Here is a 24,623-nt window from a genome sequence, read left to right on the forward strand (position 1 = left end):
TAGCGGCACACGGTCACAAGGCATCATTGAAGAAATTCCAGTATTGTCGACAGGAGGTGGCCTATTTGGGCTACCTCCTATCGAAGGAGGGAAGAAGATTGACACCAGAACGCATAGAAAGCATCTCTGATATGCCTGTTCCAAAAAAGCAGAAGGAAGTCAGGACTTTAATTGGCATGGCTTCATATTGTAGGCAGTGGATTGCTAATTTTTCAATGATTGTGAACCCATAGTGGCCTTGACAAGGAAGGATGTTACCTTACCTTTGCCATGGAACATGGAGTGTCAAAAAGCTTTCGACCTGCTCAGAGCTGTGTTATGCTCAGCTCTGGTTTTGGGCACGCCAAATTATGAGAAGTGTTTTTATGTTATTTGTACATGAAAATGATGGATGTGCTTTGGCTGTCTTGACTCAGGAACACGGGGGCAGAAATAGACCATGCGGTTATTTTTCTTCCATGTTGGATCCTTTTGCATGTGCTTTGCCACATTGCTTGCAAGCTGTTGCTGCAGCTGCAGTGTCAGTAAAAGAAAACCGAAGGGATGGTTTTAGGTCACTCTTTAACCCTGATGGTACCCTATTCAGTAGACGTTCTTCTAAATAGAACGCAAACGCAACATTTCACATCCACCCGACTAACAAGGTATGAAATTATCCTATTTGCACCGCATATTCAAATTAAGAGATGTTGCGTTGTAAATCCGCCTGAGTTATTGCCCCCTCCCAGTAGTGAAAAAAGGAGTGAAAAACAATTATCACATGATTGTTTAATTATTACTGACCAAGAGACAAAAGGAAGAATTGATTTAACTGATACTCCTCTGAAAGAGCCAGATGGAGAACTATTTTGTGACGGCTCTTGTTTTAAATTACCGAATGACACATCAACTGCTGCTTATGCCATTACTACACTGAAAACTATTGTAGAGAGCAAACGAATCCCATATAACTCAGCACAAGCTGCAGAAATAATAGCGGTAGCCAGAGCATGTGAAATTTCTGCAAACCTTAATGTAAACATATACACTGACAGCCAATATGCTTTTGGGGTGGTCCACAATTTTGGCCGATTATGGGCTGAAAGGGGCTTCCTGACATCACATGGAACTAAGATTCAACATGGCACTTTGATAGTGAGACTGTTGTCAGCACTTGCGCTTCCCAAGCGGTTAGCAATAATGAAAAGCGACGCACATAAAAAAAAACGTGTAATGTAGGAAAGGGAAATGCATTTGCAGACCGAATCACAAAACAAACTATCACTGATTTGCACACAAAAATGTATGTCGAAAAAGCAGAGAAAGTGTCCTGCATGATAGAGGATGGAATTGAGACAGTTAAAGAGATGCAAGCAGAAGCCACTCCAGATGAAATAAAACAATGGTCCGAGGGTCAGCAGAATTAGATCCCGAGGGTTGTTGGGTGGACAAAGAAAATAATAGATGGATGTTGCCAAATGCATATGTTATGGCAATGGTTACCATGGCCCATAGTCCAACACATATATGCGCAAAAAAAAAAATTCTCAGCACCTTGATTCTGTATGGTACAATACCAACATTAAGAAAACGGCTGAGAGATTGGTTCAGAATTGCATGACTTGTTTACAAAATAACATTGGGAAAGGAACAGTGACACCAGTAGGAAGTTTTGGTCCTCTATGCCCTTTGAGGTCACCCATTTTGACTTCATAGAAATGGAAAGATGCCAGAACTATAAATATGTCCTCGTAGTGGTCTGTGCATTTAGCAAATGGGTCGAGGTCTATCCGCTGAAAGATTGTTCAGCCATGTCAACAGTGAAATCCATCTTAAAAGAGTACTTTCCCAGATTCGGGCTACACCGTGTCATATGGTCAGACAATGGTCCGCATTTTATAGCGGCCGTAATATTACAGATTTGTGCAGGCCTCCAAATCGATAAGCGATTCCATTCAGCTAGACACCCGATGAGTGCCGGTTTGGTAGAATGCCAAAATGGTATCTTGAAGAATAAACTGGCAAAAGTATGCTCCAAAAGTAATTTGAAATGGCCCAATGCATTACCACTAGCTTTACTGTGTATGCGCACGTCTGTGCAGGCAATGACTGGTCTCTCCCCATATGAAATAATCATGGGGCGACCAGCCAATGTCTGGAATGTGCCACGTCCAAAGAGATTGAAGGATGTGGAATGCCCATTGCTCACTGACTATTGTAGACAGTTAACTCAAAACTTGCGTTTGATTCATCAGCAGGTGCAGGAGGCTCTTCCTGTCAGCTATAGAGGCCCAGGGCTTTTTCTGCAACCGGGAGACTGGACCCTTGCGAAAAACTTTGAAAGAAAATCTTCGCTTGCATCGTGTTGGAAGGGACCATACCAGGTGCTACTAGCCACACAGACTGCAGTCCGAGTAAATGGTTGAAAGCATTGGATCCACGCAACACACACGAAAAGAATCCGATTTCCTTTGCCACATGAGAAAGAGATCGATAGTCCTGATGTCGAAAGTAAGGCAGCCTTGATTGATCACAAAGACATCGCCGAATTTCAGCCAGAATAACTTCCTGAGCCCGAGAAGGGGACTGGGGAGATTGCAACAAAAATTGAAACATCAGTGTTACCTCAACATTGTTCGACTGCTGCCTCATCATCACGGATTGCATCACTGACATCTGCTGCAAACAACGACAGTGCATTGTTCATCGATCACACTGTACCTAGAGCTGTAAGGTACAATCTGCGTTCACGAAATCGGAAGTAATCAGCAGCGTTTGTTTCGCCTTTGGTTCTACCTCACGGACAGAGCTGGGAACAGAGGCCTAGGGAAAGGGAGCGTATGAGCTGTATCGGATGAGAGCTCTGACACGCGGTTTCCCGGTGCTATCACTGAAAGTGAAGTTCTTTGCAACCTAGCGTGAACAAGCGGGGGCAACAGGTACTGACACTATAAAATTGATATTAATATTTGCTCCTGCCTTTTTGGAGCTGTCGAGGTAAACACCAGCTTGCTGCCATCTTAAGCAGGCTGAACTGAACTTGTTTGAACTTTGCTGACAATGGGCCTCATTACACGGTAGGCGGTAAGGATTTACCGGTACCAGTATTTTACCGGTACCGGTAAACCCTTACCGCCTTACTACGAGGTCCCTTTGCGGGTTGGTACATTAACGCCTGCTTTTAGCAGGCGTTAAAAAAAAAACCCGCAAAGGGACCGGGGTGCTAATTACGGTACCGCAATTTGCGGTACCGTAATTAGCGCCTTCCCCATTCCCATTATGCCCTATGGGGCAAAAATGGGGAAGGGCAATGGAGGAAGGAGGAATTACCGCCTTCCCAACCTTGGAATATGGCGGTAATTCCCCTTTCCTCCAAGGCGGTACCGGTAAATTACCGGCATGAACCATGGCGCTAATAGCGCCATGGTTTACCGCCTACCGTGTAATGAGGCCCAATGTGTGTTGCTGTGGAGAACTTTTCCGACGGACACTGAGAAATTTTCCTGAAATAAGCTTCATAGATCATGCCTGTATTCGCTCCTGCTGCCGCCTGCACTGATAATAGACATATAGACATTAACATTAAATCTGCCCCAAGAAAGACTTGGTCTACAAAGACTAACCTGCTCCTGATCATCATATCTATCTGTATTGTATTTATATTGATCCCAATGTGTTGGTACTTGGAAACTATGCAGCCCATGAACACTCTATTACCAACTGTCAATGCTCCCACTATGAGTACCCCAGCTCAAGTGCTTTCTTACACTCTTCCGTCACGAGATGTGAAACACAGAAAAGGTTATGATAATAATACTTTATTACTGATTATGAATATGACTCATGCTATCCTGAATAGATCCAATTGCTGGGTGTGTTCGCATTAACCCCACCACGGGGAAAGAGGAATGGGTTGGTATATACATCGTCTACCCCTTAGTACTGCCTGTTATGCATCATGAAGAGCTCTGTTTTTTGGAAGATGGAAGGATAGTGTCATTGGAAACTTTGATGGGTTGTTCCGTGTTTACAAATAGGAGCAAAATGAACACTGCATCGACCAGTCCCATAGATAGACTCTCTGGGCCTTACCAGTCCCCAATTACTTTCAAAATGGCTCCGGTTGGAAACAAGGATGCCATGCCTCCCTCCTATACTAATAATCATAGTCCACATTCTGTTCCACTTTGCTTACGGAAAAAAAGGTTCCCACCCAATGGGAACATTTGCTAGATGCATGAATACTGCTGTACTTGAACACGAAGAGAAACCATTATATGTAGGAGGTTCTGTCCATTTTGTGTGTGGAGACCAAGCTTATCCAAGGTTACCTAGAAACTGGGGAGGTACCTCTTATTTAGGGATACTTTTACCTGGTGTATTCCTTGCCAAAACCTCTGAAATAGCAAAAATATCTAGATCTCGGCCACAACGAGATGATACTGCTGGGCACATTTTTGGGGACAGGCAATAAACTCATGGAATATAAGAAAATTGCCCAGGGTGTTAAAGAAAACAGTAAATGGAACTGCTGACATACTTTACAATATGACACTGGAACAAAAAGCAATCAGGCTAGTTGCACTTCAGAATAGAATGATTCTTGACATTATTGTGGCTGACCGTGGAGGTGTAGGCAAATTAGTTGGGTCAGCGTGCTGTGTATTTGTAAGTGACTCCTCCCCTACAATATTTGAAGCAATTAAGAAATTACATGTTCTAAATTCTGAAAGTCATGTCCCCACAGGTAGCTGAAATCTAAACATAAGTTCATGGTTCTGGGAACTGTTATGATCCTGGGCATGGAAACTAATTGCAATTCTGGTTATGATATTCGGAATCCTGATATTCTGCTGTTGTTGCATACAATGCTTGCCAGCCATTTGCTCCATAATTACAAATGAATGTGTACAGACAATTAGTACAACCGTTGTGAAGCCTACTCCTCGTATGATAAATGATGGTCCGAAACATGAAAAATAAATAATTAAAGAATTCATGGCAATCAATTTTCTGATGATGATGATAGCGACATAGATAGTTCAGAAAGTGACACCTGGTCTGATGAAGACGCAATGTTTAGATGATGATGCTATTGGCTTAAGGCCAAAAGGAGGGTTTGTTATACCGAAAAAGTAATCACATACCCCAAATGATATAAATAGTATGTTGGCCAGAAGCAAATCGCATCATGTGACAAACATTGCAAACTGTAAAACCTGAATGTGACCATAGGTAGTCCATTTTGTAAATGCCGGCCATTTTCTTTTTTTTGTAACGCTTTGCAAATATATTCTATGGTTCAGATCCACACACAGTGTGAGGCCACAGCTTGAACTCTGAAATGCTAACGTAGACAGGAATGTAGAGCCGTGCAGAAATACATTGTTTCCCTCTCACTCAGGGCTTGAAGCTTTGCAAGAGCCGCACCTAATCAGTAGCCCAGGTGCCGGTTTGTCTTGCAAGCGCTGTTGTAAAAGGCAGTTAAACATGGATTATATGCAACTAGCGGTGCTCCTTCACGGAGGGTGGTATTTTCTGTGCCTCAGAACTGTCTGACCCTTAGCTCATAAGCCACAGCAAATAGATAACGTTCTATGGATTGTCTCTCTGCTAAGAACAAGATATCCTCCCTGTGCCAGTGCCCCATGTTCCACATAACAGAAAACTGTCTCTGCAATCTTTGCTAGAATAACTAATAACTAATGTTTAGACTAAATGAAGACATGTATAAGGGTGGGTCGAATAGCATTAGCAAAGGATGATGCATTATGTATATATATATATGACTGCTTGAGCGCTGTTCGCTCTCTCTCGCATCTCACGGTGTCTGGGAACAAACGTCATGAGGCGTTGAGTCAGCCGACTGAGATACTTTTGAATAAAACCAGACTTGTTTGGAAATTGAACCTCACGACTGACGTGTCATTGAGTATATGGTTCTTGTGCCTTTATTCCATATATGGAATAACAATCTGTATCTCTCTCAGCCCCTCGTCCAAAAAGGTCTTGCATCAGGGAGTTTCATGCCAGTATCTTTTGCCCAATTTCCCCTTCCCCCCCTCTGCACCGCTCTTGTCCACACACCTGTTTCCGCCAGTGCCCATCTCTGGAGATCAGACCACCATGAGTCTATAGTTGGGCCCGCCCTGGAGTTCCATGTCATTGCTATCTGGCATCTGGCCAGTTTGTACAACAGATCCTTCATTTTGGCCAGATGTGTCCTTTGTCTGCCTCCTCTGGGAAAAAGGCCCAATAAGTACACCTCGGGATTCCATACTTGCATTTGCATTCCACCTCCTGCCACCTTCTCCTTGATTCCCTCCCATAAAATTCGTATCACTGGACAAGTCCAAAACATATGCAACATGTCTGCTTCTTCGTCGGAGCAGTAGGGGTATTTACAAGGTTTTCCCAGTCTCCTCATGGTCATCCTTCTGGGCGTAAGGTATGCCTTGTGCGTAAGATATAACTGCACTTGCCTGAACCTTGCGTTCCTGGACACTTTTTTTGGATATCTCAGCACTCTAGTCCACTCCTGTTCGCTAAAGGGCCTCTGGAGCTCCCCTTCCCAGCATTCTCTCATTGGTAGCACTTGCGAGTTGCTGGATTCTAACAACTGTTAATACAGCCTAGAGGCTGTGTGTCCTCCTTCTGATATGTCATACCATGCATCCAACCCACCCCCCATATCATCTTCCTCTGGCCATTCTGCCCATCTTTTCTTGATTGTGTTATCATGCTGGTTTGTAGGATAAACTGGCCTCCATGTATATCTTGGTCCTCTATGATGTTCTGGAAATCCGCCCATTGTCCCTCCTTCCTCAGATCTCCTATCTATGCTACGCCCTTGGCCTCCCACTGGGATCGATATGTTGCGAGAGTTCCCGTCTCCGGGCCTGTGAATCCCGCTAGGAGGATCTGTGTCGAGGAGGGATCTTTCATCCCCTGGAATTTCCATGCCCTGCTCCACAGGGTCATTGCGAGTCTGAGCATGTTTGGTAGGGTTTTGATCAGGGATTTATCGGCCCATGGCAGTTCATAGGTCCATGGCAGTTCCCTCAAATAGTATAGTTTAAGCGCTGGCTGAAAAAGTATTGTGTCTATTGTTGTCTCTTCCCCCAGCCATTTGACCACAAATCGCAATTGCCCTCCAGGTAGTATTTTTCAAAGTCCAGCAATCGAATGCCTCCTGCTTCATAGTCTCTTTGCAGAGTCGTCATGGCTATCCTGCAATCCCCCCCCCCCCGCACCCACAGAAACGTCCATGCTGTTGTGTTCAGTTCTGTGAAGAAGGCCCTGTGTATGTCATATGGGATATTCGTGAAGTAATATAACATACATGGCAGTACCACCATGTTCAAGAGGGCGGCCCACCCCATCATTCCCAGCGGAAGTGTCCCACAGAAGTCCATAGCCTTTTGTGTTCTGTCAAGGGCTGCATGCGTGTTGATTTTGTGTGTGTCTACGGTGTCATGGTTTATTTCTATCCCCAAATATCGAAAGGAGCCCGGTGCCCACATAAGGCCCAGATCTGGAAGTTGGTTTGAGGGGACCCGTCTTGAGGACTTTTCTTTATTGATGGCTAGTATATGCATCAATCGCTTCTAGCAAGCAGGGCAGGTTTTCTCGCGGGTTCCCCACAAAAAGGAGCATGTCATCTGCATATAGTGAGATTTGATGCACCACTCCATCTATGTCAATCCCTGTCTCCCCATACTCAGCTCTAAAGAAAACCGCCAGCGGTTCTAGAGCCAATATGTACAACATCGGGCAACCCTGCTTGGTTCCTCTGTATATCCTCCAGGCCTCTGAGACGTGTCGTCCAGTTTTGACTCTAGCACTGGGATCCTTATACAGCAGCCTAATCCATCGAAGGAACCCTTCCCCTATTCCAAAGTGGGCGAGGAGACTCAACAACCACCTCCAGTTCACGGAATCAATTAATTTTTTATTATAAAATGTTTTTATTGGCATTTATAGTATACAGCATACATTAACAACAAATAACAACAGTTTGGTAACAACAAGTGGTCTTCAATTTGCAATCGTATTTATGAGGGCAATCACACTGTGCCTTATGGGAACCCAATACACAGGGTGCATTAGGGGCCAGGGGGCCTGAGGGCCCAAGTTCAGTGCTCTCCGTTGTAATGGGCTAAGTCGCAGTTGTTCCTGTCCTTTCATACACAGGCCGTTTTCCCTCATGGGGGTTTATCATCTGACGGGTGGAACATGTCTCAAACCAGTGTCTTCCAGGCCTCGTAGGCAGGGCTCGCCTCCCCACCTGCCCTAGCCACACCTTCATTCCATACACTGGTTTCAGCTTCCGTCCAGTGCTCTAGATCACTATACCATCTGGCATATTGTGGGCCCGCTGGCTGTTTACACGCCATTGCGATAGCCCTCTTGGCCAGCACACATACCATGTCCATGAGTTTGATGAGGCGCCTAAATTTGCTAAGCACCCAACAAGCATTACTTCGATTTCCACTCGTATCTCGTCATCCCAGCCCTCCTGCACGCTTGCTCTATCTTGTGCCAGAAGCAGCGCACATTCAAACACTCCCAGAACATGTGCATCATGCCTGCGCTGTCAGAACCTTTTTTTAAACCAATTTTATTGATTTTACCATAAACAACCACACAACAAAACCCTAAAGTACATGTAATTATTTCAATATTTTACATATATCTTCCTTTCCCTTTCCCTCCCCCCAACTCAAGCCTACTCCACTTCGCGATCCGCATCTACTTCTTCCAGGGGGATTCCTTTTTCTATGTCCTCAACAGAGTCCTGGTTGCTTGCCCGGTCCTGGGGAGGCCCATATAATGTGGCCACAAGTGTTTCCAGGCCGTCAGGGTTTCCGCTTCTTCCTCCCCTCCTTTATTATCTGCTTCCTGCCACACTACCGTTTCAGCTTCGGTCCATTTCTGAAGATCTCTCCACCAGACTTCTACCCTTGGTCTGTTGCATACTTTCCATCCCATGGCGATTCTACGCTTGGCGAGTATATATGCCAAATCCTTTAATTTACTTGCATGTTTTAATTGACGTGGTCTAGGGAACCCTCCTATCATACATGCCAACACTGATTCAATATTTATGTTAATCCCTTTATCATTTAGTCGGCAGGCTATTTCTTCCCAGAACTTTCCAATTTCTGGACATGCCCAAAACATATGTGTCATCCCAGCATTTTCTTCCCCGCATTTGGGGCATTTTTGTCATTCTGCGCTCTTGAATCTGACTATTCTCTGGGGAGTCATGTGTGCTCTGTGGGTTACATATAGCTGTATTTGCTGCAACCTCGCGTTCCTAGATACTTTGTTTGTGGTACCGTTGGGCCCTCTCCCACATCCCATCACTCATGGGTTCACCAATCTCTTCTTCCCAGTCATGCCTTAATTGGGTCACTTCCTTCCCCACTCTGGACATCATTAGCTCATATAGACTAGAAATCTCATGCCCTCCATCTGCAATATCGGTTCTATGGCTGCGTCGGGCTGCTCTGCTAGTGTTATTTCCAACCATGTCTCTCTGATCCGCAGTACCATTCTGTTGTATGTAATATACTGCCCCTCATGTAGCCCTGCTTCATCTACGATATGGTATGTTCCCAAAGAAATGTAATAGTCTTGGCAACACAACCATCTTCAGCAGCAGCCCTCTTCCCATCATTGCCAAAGGGAGCTTAGTCCAAAACCTCATACTATTTTCAATGTTTTTTACCGCTTTCTCTGTGTTATGCTGGTGTTCTGCTTCCAGCGTGTGATAAATGTCTATCCCCAGGTATCTAAACGTGTTTATCTCCCATGGTATTTGTAAGACTGGTAGTTGCTCTCGTGGGACCCCTACATACCTCCTTAATGGGAACATACATGATTTCTTGGGATTCACTGCTATGGCAGACAGGGACGCAAATCGCTCCATCACCTACAGGTTATTTTGGAGGTTTTCCTCAGGATATCGTACGTACAGTAACATGTCATCTGCATATAGCAAAACCAGATGCAGTTCTCCTTTTATACTGATCCCTATTACCTCATACTGCTGTCTCAAATATATTGCCAGGGGTTCCAGTGCTAGGATGTACAACATCGGAGACCACGGGCATCCCTGTCTCGTGCCCCTACTAAGTTGCCACCTCTCCGAAATGATTGCTCCTGTCTTGACTCTGGCTAGCGGTGCACTGTACAATAACTTGACCCATTTTAGGTACCCAGGCCCCATCCCATAGTTAGTCAGGGCTGCACTCAGCCAGGGCCATTTGACTGAGTCAAAGGCTTTTATTGCATCAAGCGATACAATCGCAATCTCACTCGAGTCTCCTTGGGTGTGCTCTATGACCCGATGAAGTCGTCTAAGGTTGTCGGATATGTTCCTGTGCGGGACATATCCGGTCTGATCGGGGTGTAGTAGTTTGCTTATGACTCGTATCATCCTGTTTGCCAACACCGCCGTGAGCATTTTGGTATCTTGGTTCAACATCGATAGCGGTCTATATGATCCACACTCCCTGCCTGGCTTAATAGGTTTGGGGAGTGGGATGGTGATCGCTTCTCTCAGAGATTCTGGTAGCCTCCCTTTTTCGAATGCCTCATTTAACATTGCCAGCAGCGGGGGAAGCAACTCATTTCTATACGATTTATAAAACGCGCTGGGCAGTCTGTCAGCTCCCGGGGTCTTACTGGTGGGTAGTTGCATCACCGTCTCTTCTAATTCTTCTAGGGTGATTGGGGCGTCTAAGTCCTCTCGCTCTTCCACAGTTATTTGTGGGATGCCTATGTCTTCCAGTGTGTCCATTATCTCCCTGCTATCACTCCTTCATCCCCATAGAATTGTTTATAATATTGAAGGAACTCTCGGTTTACGCCCTCTTGGGAGACCACTAGCTGCCCATTCTCCCCCATTATTGCTCTGATCGGTGGTCTGGGGGTCTCACTTTTGTTCAACCATGCCAACATCCTCCCCGGTTTGTCTCCACCCGCATGTTGCCTCTCTACGTATTTTTTATAGTTTAGATCACATAGTCTCTCCCAGTGTCCTGCACACTCCTGTTATAGTTGGTTTATAGTTTCAGCTTCCTCTTTGGTGCTGCCTCCCCTGCTCAACTCTCTCTCCAGCTTAGCCTCTGCACTCTGCAGTTCTTTTAATATACCTCCCTGTAGCCCTTTGGACTTGGCTATAGCTATCCCTCTCACCACCACCTTGAAAGCTTCCCATAGCGTACCGGCCGACTCAACACTCCTAGTATTGTGCTCAAAGTAACTTACAATTTCTTCTCTCAGATCCTCCCTAAACATTGTATCTTTCAGTGCCTCAGCTCTCAGTCGCCACGTTGGGATCCTGGCCCTTTGGGGTAGGTATTGCCATATCATAACCAATGGCGAGTGGTCCGATAGGACCCTCGCCTTGTATTCTGTCTGCACTATTCCCGCTATCATCTCCTGTGTGGCGAACATGTAGTCTAGCCTCTTATACAGGTTCTGCGGGGCGGAGTAATGCTAATACTATCTATTTTATGGGTGGCGTATCCTCCATATATCCTCTTTGGAAATCTGTCAACAGAGTCTGCAGGGCCCTAGCAGCAGGGGCGGGTCTGTCTAATTTCTTATTTGACCTGTCTACCCTTGGGTCTAATGTACAGTTGAAGTCCCCTCCCCAGATCACCGTCCCCCCTAGGTAAGGGCTTATTTTGTTGTATAGGGTCTTGAAGTATGCCACAGTGTCCTGATTCGGGGCGAATGTATTTAGAATGCATATTTCTTAATTTTCCACCAGCCCACGTATTGCCACCATCCTTCCAACCGCTTCGACTGTGGATTGTAGTAATTGGAATGGGACATGTGGTGCTACCCAGGTGATCACCCCTCTGGCATAAACCGAATATGTTGCACCGATAACAGTCCCTTTCCACTTTTTCTGGATCACTGCTAGCCTCTCTGGCTGGTGGGTCTCCTGTATTAAGGCAATATCTATTTTCTGCCTTCTTAGATACATCATGATCTTGTTCCTTTTTAGGTAGCTATTGAGCCCTCTGACGTTCCAAGTAATCATTTTAAGGTCCCCCATGTTCAAGCCGTGTCCCTCCCATCCTTTGTATGTCCCCATCCTCTCCCTGAACGGCCCGCACTCGTGTATGTAAGCTCGTTCCCCACTTTAAACTCCCCTTAACCAATAACACTGCAACTCTCCCAACTCCCCTCCCGCCCCCCTCCGTTCTCCACCCCCCATCCCAACTTATGTCCATCTCTGGATCTCAGGTACCCCCGCATCTAGCCCTTTTCTTGGCTATCAGCCAGTACTCAGGACCCAGCAGGGAGATTTTGCCCTACCGGCGCTTCAACTACTCTAACTTCTGGGGTTAGGTCGCATACATCCTGTGTCTCCCATGTTAAACTACTGATCGCAGCGCACGCCCAGCTCATATCTAGTTTACACAATTTTATATTCCAGTCCAACAAGTCCACTTGGTGCATGTATTAGTCTGCGCTGTCAGAACCTTCCCCTAGAATCCACCAGGGTAATACGTCTCGTTGTGTAGCTGAGGAATTCTTCCTACAAATGTATCACTCTAGCTTGGTCAATATAACACAAGCAGAACAACAAATTAGTGGAAAGACAGGATGCAGATGGAGACACGGGTACCACCAACCAGGAGCACTGGATTCAGAACACTGTTGTTTTGACTGCAAGAAAAGCAGGTTATCAATATACAGTATTGACAAATCTAATAGTATCCTTGGTATGAGTAACACACTGACCTGGTACAAGATCTGAATAACAAGGTACAACAGTGGAATTGGAAGCAGGCCAGTGATTTGTCTGCAGAAAAAGATGATTGGAAATATAAGTACAGAACGACTATGAATCAGATAGAATACAGGCACAAGGGAGAGAGAGTCTTACCATGCCATTCTCCTGTCGCAGTCTAAAATGAGTTCATGAGGAGTGCTGATGAACAAGAAACCAGGCCCAAGGCTATCCCAACGGCACGAGGACTCCCACGGTTCCACCTACCCCGACAGCACGCAGGCGCCTCAGGGTTTCTTGTACAAGAAGGAAGCCTCTAGTCCATGTACAAGGAAACCTCTCAGTCAGGGTCCGTGATGATGAAAGGATGACAAAAGTAGAAAAATCCAAGTAATTCCCGGGAGACAAAAAACGAATTCCAAGAAGTCCAAAGGCAGTCCGGGTCACAAGGGGTGCGGGCCAAAACAGGAATCAAAACGTAATCCGAGAGAAGTCTGAAATCGAAGCCGAGGTCCCGAGGGTGGGGGCAGTGCCTATACAAAATGTCTTCAAACACAGGTCCAAAAGCAGTCAGAGTTGATAACAGGATACTCCAAGGGAATAGGGAAGGAATGCAAGGAGGGAAGCGGGGAACAGGAATCAGGAAAAAGGAATCAAGGCAAGAGTCCAAGAATGAATCAAAACGCCACCAAAACAAATTCAGAAGCACCAGCACTGTAGAGGGGAGGGGTTTATATGGCATGGGTGCATGTTGACGTTCCGCTCTGCACCGTGCGGGTCACATGATGGCATAGAGGTCACCAGCGTTGCCAAGCCAATCTCCAGGCACCTGGCTGTGACCGTATTGTTGAACGTAGGAGTCTCTGTTTATTTACCACAGGCGCACCATGAGAAAGGTACGCAACACAAGACAAACACTTTCTTCCTTTCTTGACCCGCGGGCAGGACCTGACAGATTCCTCTCCCAAAGAGGACCCCACCCTCCTAGCCAACCAGAAACGAGAAAGAAGAACCGGAGCATGGGCATTGGATGCAGGTTTCCATGTACGATCTTCGGGACCGTAACCCTTCCAGTCCACAAGATAGAAACGCTTGCCTCTATGTACCTTGGTGTCCAGAATGCCGCTCACCTCATATTCATCAGAACCCAGAACTCTGACAGGTGGCGGACGGGATGGAAGCCTGGTAGAAGAATGACAGGGCCTCACAAGCGATACATGAAAGTAACGTCCTTTCCCATTGAAGGCCACCAAGACCATCGTTTTAAAAGGTCTACAGTCTTTCTGATGCCAGCATGCGCGGCTGAAGCGGAGTCATGACACCATTGTATAGCAGTACGCCTGGAAGTTCTATCAGGCAGATAAATCTTGCCCTGTTTATAGGGCAGCGAATGGTACACCTCTAGACCGTATTCAGATACTTCAGGGGGTTCGGTTTTCAACCAGTTCTGCAACAAAGACTTGAGTGGGGAACGTAGAGTACATCCACATACCGCCTAACGGGGCAGAAGCAGATCCCCCTTATAGTTGGAGGTATCAGGGCCCCAATGTAGATGAGAGAGGGCATCCGCTTTGGAATGCAATGAACCAGGGGGTAGATGATAATGAAATTGAACATCGGGAAAAACACGTGCCACCGAGCATGACGGGCTGTGGCACACTTCACTGACTGGAGTGCGAGTAGGTTTCTATGATTAGTGTAAACCTGAACCGGGTCGGGGTTGCCCAATAAATGGTGTTGCCAAACCAAAAAAGCATCCCTAACCGCTAATAATTCCTGTTCAGTGATAGTGTAGTTTCTCTTGTAGGATGTGAACTTCCTTGAGTGATACGCAACAGGATGCAAACCACTGGCGTCTGGGCACTGTTGGGACAAGATAGCACCCAGAGCAGCATCCGAAGCATCAGCTTCTACTACGTGTGGTAATGCTGGATTAGGATGCTGAAGAACGGGAGCCGTGGTGAAGGCGGCCTTAAGGGCCTCAAAAACGCTATGTGCCTGTTGGTTCCTTTGAACGCTCCTTTGGGACTAGTAAATGCAGTAAGGGGAGAAATAATAGAAGAGAAGTCTTGAATAAAGCATCCATAGAAATTTTCAAACCCTAAGAAGGATTGCAAAGCTTTCAGATTAGTGGGTACTGGCCACTGGAGGATGGCAGATACCTTGGACTCACTCATTTGAACCCCTTCACTAGTGATATTGTAACCAAGGAACTCCACCTTGTGTACGTGGAATAGACATTTCTCTAGTTTGGCGTACAAATGGTTGGCTCGTAAGCGCTGAAGTACACTGAAAACATGGGCCACATGGGTTTCGTAGGCTGGTGAGTATATCAGGATGTCGTCCAAGTACACCTCTACATACTGGTCCAGGATGTCATGTAACACTTCATTAATGAATTACTGGAATGTAGCGGGTGCATTGCACAGTCTGTACGGCATTACGCAGTATTCGTAAAGACCTTACTTGGTTTTAAAAGCGGTCTTCCATTCGTCTCCCTTTCGAATGCGCCCCAGATTATATGCCCCCCCCCTTAGATCCAACTTCGTGAAAATCAGCGAAGAACCCAGCTGATCCAACAAGACTGAAATCAGGGGAAGTGGATACTGATTCCTGATAGTAACAGCATCTAGAGTGCAATAGTCTATACAGGGGCGGCGTTCCCCCTCCTTCTTGGGAACGAAAAACAATGGGGACACTGCTGGAGACCGTGAGGGACGTATGAATCCTGATTTCAAGGGCTTGTCGATATAGTCTTTTAGAATGGCGTCCTCCTTTTGTGTCAAGGAGTATATCTGACCAGACGGTATCTTGGCCCCAGTAATCAGTTCGATTGGACAATCATAGTGCCTGTGGGGTGGAAGAACACCACCTCCACGGCATCAAATACATCACTGTATTCCTTGTACTCGCTGGGAAGCACAGTGTTACAGTGTTAATGATAGCCCCGATAGTGGAAGCAGATTCTAATAAAGCATGGCTGAGTTTCAAGCAATCAAGAACAGGGTCCAGACAGTTTGATTCACAATGTTCAGAAATAAAACACACCTCCCCAGTATGCCAATCAATCACAGGGTTGTGCATTCTCAACCAAGGTAGTCCAAGAATAAGTTTGAATTGCGGGGCTGTTATGAAATCGAACACTATGTTTTCCTTGTGTCCACACTCTGTAGTCATGGTCAATCCGATAGTGGACTCCACAACGGGTCCTGATACAAGTGCAGTGCCATCAACTGACCTTACCAGTTCAGGACATGGTTTTGTCATGGTGGGTAACCCCAATTCCTGAGCATAGGCACTATCTATGTAGTTCCTGTTAGCCCCTGAATCCAAAACCACCTAAATTCCAGGTATCTTATTATCCGAATAGGCCAGTTTGATCGTGAAACAATAAGGTAGAGACAAGATGGAGTCATGTAAAGCAGTACCCGGCAATTTGACCCCTTCTACTGCCGGGCTTTCACATTTCCCTGTTTCTTGACAGGTTTTTTAGTACAGGCACACAAAAGATGATCAGATCCACCACAATAGAAACACAAACCATGTTTCCTCCGGTATTCCCTAGTTTCTGCTGACAAAGGGCCCCGTACTGCCTCTATTTGCATCGCCTCAGAAGACCCAGAAGTAGGAACAGGGGAAAAGGTACCGATGGAGGAACTGTTCTCTTCTCCCCTCTCCTTTCTGCTCGCCTGGAGTCTATTTATAGAACCAGATCCAGAAGTTCTGGGAATGCCGTAGGTATAACCGGTACTGTGGCAAGAGTGTCCTTTAGCTGGTCACATAACACTTTATAGCAAAGTGAGGCTTTCTTGTCCTCGGGCCAGCCAGTTTCCGCCACCAACTGATTAAACTTGGCTAGGTAAGAAAGGAGAGGGGTGTCTCCCTGCTGGAGACCCAGCAGTTCTAAATCGGAGGCCTGTGTGGCATAACACGTGTCGAACACACGACTCATGGCGCCTATCAAAGCGTCGCAATCATATAACAGATGACTGCCTTCCTCCAATAACGGATTGGCCCATGTAGCTGCGGTACCACCTAAGTGCGACAACAGAAAGGCGGCCTTAGTGGTGGAATCCGGGAATGATGCCGGACGGCACAGAAAATGCAGCCTACATTGATTAACAAAGGTCCTATATGCCTTAGGATCCCTGTTGAACCATTCTGGAGGTGCCAAGGGAAATTGGGCTGTCATGTATACTGGACTGGTATCATGTCGGGGAGGCAACAAACCCAAACCAGAGTCCATGGCTTGTGGGGGTGCCTCAGCACCTATGGGAGGCTGAAGTCCTGCTTGCAGTACATCTATGTGCTGTTGCATAGATGTATGTGCTGCAGTCATATCACTGCGCAAATCAGCCACTAACTGCAATATAGCGGCTAGAGTCTCATTTGCATCCATTTTATAAGGCTTCTGAATATGTCAGAACCTTCCCCTAGAATCCACCAGGGTAATACGTCTCGTTGTGCACTCGAGCAATTCTTCCTAAAAATGTATCGCTCTAGCTTGGTGAATATAACACAAGCAGAGCAAAAAATTAGTGGAAAGACAGGATGCAGATGGAGACACGGGAACCACCAACCAGGAGCACTGGATTCGGAACAGCGTTGTTTTGACTGCAAGAAAAGCAGGTTATCAATATACAGTATTGACAAATCTAATAGTATCCTTGGTATGAGTAACACACTGACCTGATATAAGATCTTTATAACAAGGTAAAACAGTGGAATTGGAAGCAGGCCAGTGATTCAGTTGCAGAAAAAGATGATTGGAAATATAAGTAGAGAATGACTATGAATCAGATAGAATATAGGCACAAGGGAGAGAGAGTCTTACCATGTCATTCTCCTGTCGCACTGTAAGATGAGTTTGTGAGGAGTGCTGATGAACAAGAAACCAGGTTCAAGGCTATCCCGATGGCACGAGGACGCCTACGGTTCCACCTACTCTGACGGCACGCGGACGCCTCAGGGTTTCTTGTACAAGAAGGAAGTCTCTAGTCCATGTACAAGGAAACCTCTCAGTCAGGGCCGTTCAGAAGCACCGGCACAGTAGATGGGAGGGGCTTATATGGCGTGGGAGCGTGTTGACGTTCCACTCTGCACTGTGCGGGTCACATGATGGCATAGAGGTCGCCATCATTGCCAAGCCAATCTCCAGGCACCTGACTGTGACCGTATTGTTGAATGTAGGAGTCTCTGTTTATTTACCACAGGCGCACCATGAGAAAGGTACGCAACACGAGACAAACACTTTCTTCCTTTCTTGACCCGCGGGCGAGACCTGACATGCGCCTTCTGGCTTACACCAGCGGCACAGGGGTCTGTAGCATTACTGAATCTAGCTATTCTGCTAGGTGTCATATATGTTTTGTAAAGGGCATTGGGGGTCATTCCGAGTTTGGTGCTAAGGGAAAAACTATGCTGGTAAAGGATTACCGGCATCGCTTACTGCTATGGGCTATTCTGACCAGCCTGACCGCTATCAGCGGCATCGTAAATTACAGCGTATCTAATAGCGGCATGTACGCGGGCATGCGGCCCACCATGGCGGCATTAGCGGCATGCCGTAAACTGGAGGAGATCACAAGTGAAGCAGACATGCAAATACCCGCTTCATGAAGGTGTTAAAAGTGGTTACCAGCATGCCGTAAATACCGGCATCGCAGACCAACCGTAAAATGCCATGTTTAGTGATCCCAACTGCCACAGGTGCACACAATCAGCACAGGTGGAAGCAATTGAGTCTGGCACACTACAAAAGGTGCACACCCACACACCACACCCGCTCCCACACCAAGATGATTCCAATAGTAGTAGAATTACTGGAGCTGGAGGACATGCTTGCATTGCCACAACAGCAGCAACAACAACAACAGCCGGCACCACAGAGGAGACGCAGGAGGAGAAGGAGGGTGAGACAGGCCCAGCATGCCCCACCAGTGCAGCCACTGTTACCACGCAGGCAGCCCCCAATCCCTCGCATCAGAGCCAGTCCTTTCAACCTAACCCCTGAGCAGATCCACACCCTGTACCGTCTGGACCAGTACACCATCGTGGACCTGATACACGATGAATACATAGTCAGCCTAATTGAAATACACACCACCATACCCCCTCTACTGAAAGTAGTGTCTGTGCTCCACTTCCTTGCCACAGGCACCTACCAGCACACAGTGGGGCATATGCATGGCATATCACAACCCTTATTTTCTCGGATTCTGAACCAAGTGCTGGATGCCCTCCTCAAGCACACAAGGGACTACATATCCCTACCACGGACTCCCCAGGAGATATTTGATGCAAAAGTTGGCTTGCATGCACTGACAGGAATGCCAAATTGTGTAGGTGCCCTCGACTGCACCCACGTGGAGTTGGTGGTCCCGCATGCCATGGAGGTGGTGTACCGCAATCGCAAGCAATACCACTCCATCAATGTGAAGATGGTATGCGACGCCAGCAATATCATCACACATTGTTGTGCCCGATATCCCGGATCAACTCATGACTCTATGGTCCAGCGGAACTCCACGCTACCACGCTTCATGGAGCGACATGCTGGACGACGTGCCTGGCTGCTTGGTAAGTTGCATGACTGGCACATGGCATTGAAATGGGGGGAGAGATGCACAGGGCTGATTTTAGATTAATGTTAAAAAAAAACTTTTTTTGTGTGGATGAATGAATAAAGTTCTCATGAGTGGGTATGTTTTGTATGATTGTCAAGAATGGGTGAACAGTGAAATTAATACACTTTTTATGTGATCACTTATGTATAGGTTTGCAAGCTTTTAGATCTTTTTTGCATGCACGAGATCCATTCTGCGGAAACACGCTCCCTCGGCGTTGCATAGTGTGGCTTTTCTACACAAGTGGTGTTTTTACAACTAAAATATATTTTTTTGTATTGAAACTCTTGTATAATACTCCCTCTCTTCTGATTAAATTTAAGAGGGATTGTATGAATTGTTTGTGTATCAAGCTAATATAATGTACATGCGTTTGAAATAAATTTCGCTTCTTTCGTAAGAAATATTGATTCTGGGTCCCAATTTACTGAGCTACTTCTATTTGTTGATGTGGTATCGGTGATCCGAACATGAAAGTTGGTTCATAATCACCCTGGTAAGGTAGCGGTATCCGTTTGGAGTCACAAGTTTGTTTGTTTTTTTACAAGGGTTCCGCCCTTTATTTGAGGGTCTATTTGTGACTTTTCCCTTTTTCCCTCAACCTCCTTGTGTTTTTTGCTGGGAGAGATGCACACACCACCATGCTGCCAATGTTGATGTGACTGCAAAATGTGCACATCACCGAACACTGTGCCCCAAAGCATCACAAACGGTACATGACAATCAAATCCCATAGGAATGAAGAAAGGTCGGCACCTATCACTACATGACTAACAGGAAACCCGCCCACATCCCACAACATGTGCACCACTCATCAGCGGCCCTCACCCTCCGTAACGCCATCCTGCACCATGCAGTGCATATGCACTATGTTGCTGTCTCCAGCATATCACCACACAGGACAAGCATCCCTGGGAGTGCATTAAACTGAACCAACTAGGGAATCCACAGTCTGTCACAGGGCCGCCACACCCATAGGAGTGCTGCATGTCACCATGGGAATGATCAGCGCTGATTTATTTTAAAATTTGTTTATTGGCATTTATAGTTACAATCACTATTCAGGTTGACCAACGTGGTCAACGGACAAATGAACAACAACATTTACATAACAAAAGCATCAAACATTAACTATCTCCGGTCCAAGGGCAAGCAATGGTTGACTGGGTCACAAGCGGGGGGAGTGGCCGGGCGCCACGGGCGTGGGTTTGGGCTTACCAAGAATGATGATGATGGGGGGGTCAGGTATCAAGTGTTCTGGTCAACCTGATTGCCCAATATTGCACAAACTACTGCCAACGCTCCCACTAAGCAAATCTCACAGAACACAACACATCACAAATATGACACAAACACAGCTGTATGCATACACGATGCATGTGCAACAAGACGTCAGTGCACATCATCTTGAAGATGCAACCCACACCATTAGTCCATGGCACAGGACACATTGAGGGACTGAAAGTGGCGTAAATACATCCAGGGACATGTGCATGTGGGCAACGATAATCTGCAGGCATGTGTGACTAGTACAGCTGTCCATCATGAATTGACTAAAATTTACCTTTTATTGCCTCTCATGCAGGGGATAGTGGCTATCCCTTGAAGCCGTGGCTCATCACCCCTATCCGAAACCCACAGAACAGGCACGAGGAGGACTACAATTGTTCCCATACCCGTACCCGTGTGGTCATCGAGCAGACCTTTGGCCTGTTGAAGGCACGATTTCGCTGCCTCAGCTGGTCGGGTGGGGCACTCCTCTACAGGCATGAGAAGGTGGCAAAGATCATCATGGCATGTGTCATGCTGTACAATATGTGTATCCGCCGGAACGTGCCCTGCACACTTTAAGGGCATGGCATTCATGACCTTACCGGCATGGCGCAAAGCTTGTGCCCGCGAAGTCGTAATAGTCCTCTATTAGCGGACTAATGACTGCCCGGAACAAGCTATTTACGCCATGCCGGTAAGGACCGTTACCTCCAAACTCGGAATGAGGCCCACTGAGCTGGATCAGTCTAAACCTAGCATTCCTGGACACTTCCCGGGGGTGTTCCAGTATCCTCTCCCACTCTTTCTCTGTTATGTTAATGCCCAGGTCCTTTTTCTACCCCTGCTTCATCGCAGCGCTTCTAGGGTTAGGTCTGTCTGCGAGTTGGCCATAGAGTCTGGACACCGGTTTCCACCCGTCCCCTAGTTTGTGAAGCAACGTTAACATTGGTGCTGCCTCATGCTCCTCTGACCAAGGTTTCCAATTGTTCCTCCCCACTCTCCTAACCCTCTGGTACCAAAGAAACTGACCTCTAGGTAATCCCTTCTTCTCCCCCATGGAATCAAATTCCCTGAAAGAACCTTCCTCATACATGTCTCCCCAGGTGTAAATGACATGTCTCTCCCATAGTCTGGTTCTTGCCAGGTCTGCTCTGGTTGCACATACAACTGTCCCATTAGTTTCAAGGCTCTGCCCCAGACCTTCCTGCCTAGCTGCACAATCATCAGTAGTGTCCCAAGACACCTCAGTGGTACCCATAGCACCTCCTTAGGCCCACTGGTGCTACTAGCCGTTTAAGTATTCTTGCTTCTGAGGTAGCGTCGTCTGCCAGCCATTTGGCCACAAAGCTAAGTTGCGCAGCCAAGAAATATCTTTCCAGGTCCGGCATTTGGACCCCGCCTGTTTTGTATGGTAGCGTGAGTGTGTTCAGGGACAGTCTATGCCTGGTAGGACCCCACAGTAGTTCCCTCAATAGCTTGACAATGGCCACCCTGCCCATGACCGACAGTGGCAGCCTAGCCCAGAACTTCATAGAGTTCCTAAACCCCTTTACCTCTAGCACTGTCTTACCCCCATGCATCTGTTCTGGTTTGTGCCAAATGTTTACTCCCAAATACCTGAACATGTGCCTGTGCCACCAGAGCCCAACCTCTGGAAGATTCTCCTCACTCTCCTTGGCTAACCCTGCTAGTGGGAATATACACATTTTTCGGTGCTGAAATGAATCCCTGATACTCTCGCGAAGTTCCGCAACACCTCCAGGATCACTGGTACATTGAGGTGTGGATCTTTTAGATAGAGCAATACATCATCCGTGTACAGAGACACAACATGGTATTCTCCTCCCACTCTTATGCCCGTGTCAAAAAACTGCTTCGTAATATATATAGCCACTGGCTCCAACCCAGGATGTAGAGCATTGGTGACAGTGGGCAACCTTGCCTGGTGCCTCTCTGGATATCCCATAACGCTGATACCTCCCTCCCTGTTTTTACTCTCGCTACCAGTGCTTCATAGAGTAGTTTAATCCATCTTATAAATCGTTCTCCCAGCCCAAATTGTCCCAGAGTAGCGATCAACCATTCCCAATATATGGAGTCAAACGCTTTTATAGCAATAATATGTTGCGGCCTTCGTAGGTTCCCCGCCGTGCTCCTGCCTGGTACAAACCTGTTCTGGTCCCCATGCACTATGGTCCCTAAGACCTTCGACAGCCGGTTGGCCAATATAGTCGTGAGTATTTTGATATCATAGTTTAGCATAGCCAACGGCCTGTACAAGCCACACTCTTCCGCAGACTTCCCAGGTTCTGGGATCGGTACTTCCAGCGTCTCCCTCATTCTTCTAGGTAGTATCCCTAGATCATATGCTTCCTTGAACACTTCGTGCAAAAGTGGGGCCAGCTCCGGGCTGTAAGCTTTGTAGAAGTCGGGGGTAACCCATCGCTCCCTGGGGTTTTGCAGGTGGCCAGTGACAGAATCGCCTCCTGTATATCTTCAACCATTAGATCCGCGCCCAGCATTTCTCGCTCGGTGGCGTCCAGTGAAGGCATCCCTATTTCTTCCAATGTGTCTTGTATATCTCTCTGGGGTACCTGTCTTTCATGGCGGTACAATTGGGAATAGAAGTCTCTGAACGCTTCATTTATTGCCGACTGCGTGGTTTGTGTCAGACCTGTTTCGTCTCTGATTACCGTGATCAGATGCTTTGGATTTTCCTTCTTGCACAGCCATGATAGCAGCATACCCGGCTTGTCACCTTCCGCATGGGCCGTGGTGGTCTTGGCTATGTAATCAAACTTTGATAGTCTAGCCAGGCATTACAGCATTCCTCCCTCACCTTCGCCAACTCCAGTTCCGCCTTCCTGGTTTTTGGGGTGTGGGCCTCCAATTGTTTGATCCTCCCCTCTCCCTTTTCCAGTTCACCCCTGAGAAGTTTCCTTATACCGCCTGCTCTGGCAATGACTTCTCCCCTGACCACCACCTTCACTGCCTCCCATATCGTGTTCCAGCCCTTTACGCTCCCCACACTGGTGTCCTTGTACTCCTCTATCTTGCTCCAAAGCTCCTCTCTGAAAGGCACTATCTGTGAGGGCGTCTGTCAGCATACGCCACATCGGTATGGGCGGTCTAGGACCCCTCATCTTCCACTCCATGAGCAGTGATGAGTGATCTGAGTATCAGCATCTTACCTAGGCAGAACAATCTATTTGGGATTGGTGCGTTTTGTCAATCGGTAGGTAATCAATTCTGGTGTATAACACGTGGGGGGATGAGTAATAAGAAAATTCCCTGCCCTCTGGATGCATTTCCCTTCATACCTCCGCCCAGGCCCAGGTCCTTCATTACTGCATTTAGCATAGACAAGGTCAGTTTTGTCCCTTGTAGCAGGGGATTGGGCCTGTCTAGTGTGAGGTCTCAAACACAGTTAAAATCCCCCCCCCCATATGGAAAAGCATCCCCAAAATGGGGGCCAGCTTCGCGCCAAGCTTGGTCAGATATGCTGCGGTCCCATGGTTAGGAAGGTAAGAGTTAACTATACAGATTTCCAGTTGTTCTATGCTCCACCTGAGTATCGGGTACCTCCCCTCCGCATCCACCTCTTTTGTCAAAAGCCTGAAGGGCACAGCTTCATTTATCCACGTGTATACCCCACAGGCATATTTAGAGTACATAGCCCCGAACCCCTGTCCGCCCCAGTGGCTCAACACTTTGCTATTGCCCTCAGCAGTGAGGTGGGTTTTCTGCAACATTGCTATGGAGACTTTCTTCCTCCTCAAGTAGGATTTGATTCTGTTTCTGCGCATGTACGTACCCATCCCTATGACATTCCATGTCAGTATTTTTATATCAGCCGTCATTTCCATCTAGCATAGCTCCCATGCATTCTGTCCCCTCCCCCTCATGCCCCTGCGCTCCACTTCTTGCTTTCTCTTAGTTCCTGCATTTCCCTGATCGGGCACCCTCAGACACAGCACCAAGCATTCCTT

Source organism: Ambystoma mexicanum, chromosome 4q (assembly GCF_040938575.1).
Source record: "Ambystoma mexicanum isolate Mex_15411 chromosome 4q, UKY_AmexF1_1, whole genome shotgun sequence".
NCBI lineage: Eukaryota > Metazoa > Chordata > Amphibia > Caudata > Ambystomatidae > Ambystoma > Ambystoma mexicanum.